The sequence below is a fragment of the Triticum urartu genome, chromosome 2A (genome assembly GCF_056163025.1).
Source record: "Triticum urartu cultivar PI428250 chromosome 2A, HENAU_Tu73, whole genome shotgun sequence".
NCBI classification, from domain to species: Eukaryota; Viridiplantae; Streptophyta; class Magnoliopsida; order Poales; family Poaceae; genus Triticum; species Triticum urartu.
The window spans coordinates 245650243-245656242 of NC_141874.1; the positions used below are offsets into that span (position 1 = coordinate 245650243).

At 61.5% G+C, this 6000-nt stretch overlaps 1 pseudogene; it reads right to left on the reverse strand.

Moving 5' to 3' along the window:
• Positions 1-2724: 2724 nt before the first annotated feature.
• LOC147984708 (uncharacterized) lies at positions 2725-4664 on the reverse strand (annotated as a pseudogene).
• Positions 4665-6000: the final 1336 nt, after the last annotated feature.

Below are 6000 nucleotides of genomic sequence, written 5' to 3' on the forward strand. Positions count from 1 at the left end.
TAACTAGGCCGACGCCTGTGGTGAAGAGGAGAAGGGAGGGTGAGGTGCTGCTTCTTGAGCCCTGCTCGCCTCCTGCGGCTGCGCCCCTCTCCATGAGCAAAGGTGGGGGTGGTGCTCGTGCTTCTCCAGCCCGATCATCCTCGCGAGGCTGGGTGGAGCATCCTTGGGAGAAGTCAGCCCCCGAGGCCCCGCTGACTTGGGAGGTGCCAGAGTCCGGCTCGGGTGCTGAGGTCCAAGAGGCTCAGGAGCCTCCAGCCTCCTAGGCCATGGTGACGATGACGCCTCTTCCTCCTCCTTCTACCGTGTTGCTGGCCCCAGGTTCCTCTGTTTCTCCTGACGTCCTGGAGCAGGCCCTTTCTGAGATGGCCCGGTTGTGAGAAGATCTCGAGAGCGCCGAACGCCTCCTAGCAGCTGGGTGCCTGGAGCTGGTCTCTAGTTGGCTTCATTCTGACGTGTCCATTCGGGCGGCGCTGAGCCAGGTCACGGCGACCTCTGAGGGGGAGAAGCGAGCCACAGCTCAGGTAGTAGTTGCTTGCGAGGCAGCGCTGAAGGACACCGAGGCCGCCCAAGGTTGCTGCCGGGTGCTGGATCCCGAGCTGAAGATCCTGCGTGAACAGCGCGCCGAAGATGCCCGTGGCTGTAAGGCGGAGGAAGAGAGGATGAAGGCCCGGGAGGACACCGTCAAGGGTCGCGACGCTGAGCTGGAGCAGCTGGCGCAAGCGCAGGCCGCTGAGCGTGACCGGCTAGAGGAGCTGGAGCGAAAGGTGCAGGCGGAGAAAGCCGAACTTGAGCCAAGACGAAGGTTCTGGCCGAGGACCGCGTGACCTTCGCGCTTCTCGAGAAGAGGTCTCGTGAGGCTCTGAAGACACTCTATGAGAAGGGCTTGGAGAAGCCGCTGGCCACCGATGAGGACGGCCCCGCCCAGTTGCTTCCCTACTTAATGGAGGCGCTTGAGAAAGTCGTGAGTGGCATCGGCCCTATGGCAGAGGAAGAGGCTCGCGTCCTTTCTTTAGCCGCGCTGACACGCGTCTTCAGCCACCTCCATCTTCGTGATCCTACCGCCCGCCTTGACGAGCTGCTCGAGCCTATGGACGACGAGCTCTACGCAGCTGCCGCTGCAGCCGTGAGGGGTCAGGTGGAGGCCCAGATGCAGAGGTTCGACGCCTTCGCCCCCGCTCCTTCGACCGGTGGTGTAGGTGAAGGCGACGCCACCCAGGAGGGGGGCGCCTCTTGCGGGTGCCGGCGGTATCCAGGGATGACTGGCTTGCGGCTCCTTTCCCGTTGAAACTCCTACAACATGTAGCGTGCCTCTTGGAGGCGTTTAAACTTGTGTTTGATTTTCGGAGAACAATATTTCTTGTAATATTTGCTTTGAGATTTTGTGATTTCCTTCCCATTTGCTTTACGTTCTACGTTGGCAGAGCCCGACCCCGCGCATACCTCAGCCGTCGTTGGGCCGAGCGGATCACTAGGACAGACCAAGGAGTGAGGGGCTACATGGTCAGTAAGGCTCCTGAGTCGCGATGCTCAGGAGTCCCCCTTGACGCGCAAACATCTTGTGGAAAGGAGATGCAATGGTAGGTCTAGTGTTCTACGTCGGCAGGGCTCGACCCCGCGCATACCTAAGCTGCCATTGGTCCGACCAGATCACCAGGATAGGCCAAGGAGTGAGGGGCTACATGGTTAGTTACGCTCCTGAGTCACGATTCTCAGGAGTCCCCCCTGACGTTCAAACGACCTTCATACCTTGGCTCCGCTTGGGAGGGCGCGTGACGACCAGGTCCGTGGGACCTGGTAGGGCGGCATACGCTTGGGCGTGACCCGAGCGCGACCCTCGTGCCCAGCCCCCTCGCGTGGCTCTCCTGAGGGGAGGTGTTTCAATGAGGCCAGACACCGAGCCCGGAGGATCCCTGAGGTTGATACGGCCGTGAGGCCGTCCTCAGTTGTTTATCACCAGGACGGACCATGGCACTTCCACACTTGCACGGGCATAGCCGCTCCTCGGCAGTATCGACTGCCAGCGCGGAGCATGGTGCTTCCACTAGTACGTGGGAGGGGACTCCCTACTGCGGAGAGCCCCCGGGGCGTGTGCAGCCCCGCCCTGACACATGGCTTGCATGGCAGGGCTAGACGAGGTGTGTCTGGGCACTCGTCAGCCAGCGCGGGACTCGCAAGGCCCTACCTCAAGGCGGGTTGCGCCTGGTCTTGATTCTTGTTCGCTGTGGTGGTCCTGCGAGGTGGTTAGACAACCTGCGCCGGAAGAATCTCCTGTGGTTATCGCGTGAGAAGGCCAAGCACCAACGGCCCCAGGAGGTGACCTGAACAGGACCGGCCCGCTCGACAGAGCTCAGCCGTTAGACTTACCGACGCTGCAGGGACGGGCCCGAGCAGAGACGCCGTGCCTAACATTCTAATGTGAAGGGTCCAGAAGAAAGACGGTCAGCGCGCGGCTCCTGTGGTAGGTGACAATCAAGCAGGTGATAACCCTAGATAGATTATGCATGGAAAGCAAACTGGCTCAAGTAAACGCAGGGGAGATACGTGCCACTGGGTCAGGCCCGAGCGGCTTGGGGATGATGTAGCCCGAGGGGCGCCCCCAGCAAGGTAAGATAAAGACATAAACAAGAAGGGATACATGCCACAGGGACAGACCCACACAGCCTGGGAATGATGCAGCCCTGAGGGCGCTCCCAGCTAAATAAACTAGGAAAATGTCACCTGATTCTATTGATGAAGGAATGTTGGGGCAGCTGCAGGTACGCGGCGAAGGGGTTGCTCCTCCCGAGCCACCAGGGCTCTGAGCCACGGGAGGCTCTGGGGGTCCAGGCGGCCTCCGGGGACCGTCTCCATCTCTGCCAGGACTGTGTGATGCCTATCCTCCTGACCCGCCATGACGCTCCACAGGTTGTGCTGGAAGGCAACAGCCACGCTTGGCAGGCTGAATGGCATGCGAACGTAGTTGTGCGATGGGCTCTCGCATTGTCCCACTTGTGAAGGCCAGAAGAGATCCTGAGACGCGGCCCTGTTGAGCCCTGGGATGTCGATGCAGACGCGCAGCTCACCACCCACGCCTGGGTGGGGAGCAATGCCAAGTGGGTGGCTGTCGCCGCTAATCGCTCTTGCTTCCTGAAGTTCCCGAGTGGTCTTGGTAATGAACTCCTGAGCACTGGGCGCTCCTCGCCCTGTGTCCTCCAGAGGGAAACGTGCCACAAAGCATGCCTCCAAATGGTGCCCAAGCGTCTCCCTCGTAATGTTGGCAAGGTCTGAGGCCCTCTAAAAGAGATCCCCCGAGCCCTGCCTGAGGAGGGCGCCAGGCGCGCCTTCCTATGCGACAGAGGGAGGCGCCCCAGGTGCGGGCGCTGATCCTGACATGGCGCCACTTGCGGCGCCGTTCTCCTCAGGCCCAGTATGGAGTGGCTGCTTCTTCTTGGGGATGGCCTCAGGAGGGTACTCGCCCTTGCTGCAGCTTGAAAGGCACGCTCGAGGGAGCACACCGCGTCTCTTTCTTCGTAGGGGACTGTGATGATTCCGTCGCTTCCTGGCATCTTGAGGACATTGTAGCCATGGTGGGTCACCGCCATGAACTTAGCCAGGGCTAGATACCCGAGGATGGCAATGTACGGCAAATGGATATGGGCGACGTCGAAGTCGATGAGCTCGGTGCGGTAGTTGTCACGCTGTCCGAAGGTGACTGGGAGGCGGACCTGACCTATCGGGGTGGTGGAGCCGTCGGTTACTCCTGAGAAAGGCTTGGTAGGATGAAGCTGATCATAGGGCACTTGAAGGCTGTCGAACATCTCGATGGAAAGGACGTTAAGCCCTGCGCCGCCATCGATGAGAGTCTTGGTGACTTGCACGTTGCTGATGACGGGTGAACAGAGCATCGGGAGAGCGCCAGCGGTGGCCGCACACTTGAGCTGGTCTGCCGAGCTGAAGGTAATAGCGCACTTGGACCACCTGAGCGGGCATGTAGCCTCGACCTTGGGAAGGACTGCATTCACCTCGCGAGCGAACTGCTTGAAGATACACTGTGGGACTGGGGCTTGAGCTCCACCCAAGATGCAGGCGATAGCATGTGGCTCCTGGAAGCCCCCAGCCCCCACGTCTTGGTGGTGGTCGTCGTTCCTTCTCGGTGGTGGTGGCACTGGAGGAAGCCCAGCATTGCCCTGAGGACGGTCCTTGTGGGGCTGATCCCTCCAGGCACCTTCGCGAGGCTGATCCTGCCAGCGGTCCACACGAGGCCGGTCACGCCACTCCTAGCGTGGGCCCCGGTCGTCCCAGCGTCCTCCGCCACTTCCTCCTCCTCGGTCGTAGCCTCGGTCGTTGCGCTCGGGGCGTCGACCAAAGCATCCGTCACGAATGGCCCTGAGCTCTTGACAATCGTTGGTGTTGTGGTTGTGCATGTTGTGGAAGGCGCAGAATGGTCGGCTGCTCTTGGGTGACTCAAGCTGGTCCCTGCCGCGCTTCGTGTCTGGCTCTGCCGTGAGTACGGCCGCTCCCTTGTGCTTCACGTCCTTGGCCTTGGCTTTCTTCTCCTCCAGGTCGGCAGTTGGGGGCTCGAGAAGGGAAAGGCGCCCTTCCTCAGCCCTTGCGCACTTGGACGCCAGGTTGAACAGCTCCAGGGATGTGCACAGCTCCTCGTGGATGGCGAGCTCCTCCTTCATCTTGACGTCGCGGACACCATCAGAGAACACAGAGATGATGGCCTCTTCCATCACCATGGGGATCTTGAGGCGGACATTGTTGAAGTGCTGGATGTACTTCTAGAGGGTTTCCCCTGGTTGTTGCTTGACGCGGCGTAGGTCACCCGTGGCCGGAGGGCGGTCGCGAGTGCCCTGGAAGTTGGCGAGAGGCGGTCGCGCATTTCGTTCCAGGAAGAGATGGAGCCTGGAGGTAGGTTCAGGATCCACGAGCATGCACCATCCTTGAGAGCCAATGGGAACTAGTTTGCCATGAATTTCTCGTCACCATTGGCCGCCTCGATGCTCAGCTCATAGAGTTGCAGGAACTCCGCGTGGTCGGGGCTGTTGTCGTAGCGCGGAGGTAGGTCTGGCTTGAACTTGCCTAGCCAGGCGACGCTACACAGCTCGGAGGTGAAAGCGCGGTAGCCCGCGGTGGCCACCGGGACCCTTTGCTGATGTGGAGCCTGGCCTTGACGCCCTCGCACCGCCATCACAGGCGGCGCACGGTCTTGTCGTAGCGGCGCTGGGAGCGCAGGAGCGTTTTCTTGCAGACGAGGGACTTCTTGGCAGCTTCCTTGTTCGCGTACAGGTGCCCAACGCGGTGGATCACACCGGGGGGCGCACGCCTTGGCGCCAAGGCATCGTCTTGGGGCAGAGGTGGTGGAGGCGCTCCATGAGCCGCGTCGCCCGCAGCTGGCGGAGGGCGAGGCAACGAGAGGGACGACACAGGGGAGCCCCCTACGGCGCTGACAAGCTCGGCGATGCGGTCGAGCCAGTCCTCGTATAGTTCGTCGATGGGGCGGTAGCGCAGGAGCTCGCACGCCATGCACAGCGCGGCCTGCGCGGCCGTGGGAGCGCGGCGGACGTGAGACAATGAGCCGGCCGGGGTCAGCGATGGAGTGGCGGTGCGGCCGTCCCGCCGCACCGAGGGGTGCCACGAGGAGGCTTGCTGCTCATTCCCCGCCGGGCCAATGACGGTGTTGGCAGCAGGCGACGGAGAACGATGGGGTGGCCCGCCGACGGGAGCTGTATGAATGACGTAGGCGGCGAGGGCGACCCAGTGCTCAGCGCGAGCTCGACAAGCATCCTCCATGGAGGTGACGAAGCGACGGAAGGAAAGCTTCGGCGCACCCCTACCTGGCACACCAAATTTCGGATCTCGGGTTCCGGCAAAACACTCAAGGTTCGAACACTGGGGTACGCACGAAGATCTCCCCCTACCAACTCACGCCCTCAACCTCGCCACGATCTCAAAGGCAAGGTCGACGAACTCGCAACACAAGGGACACAAGATTTATACTGGTTCGGGCCACCGTTG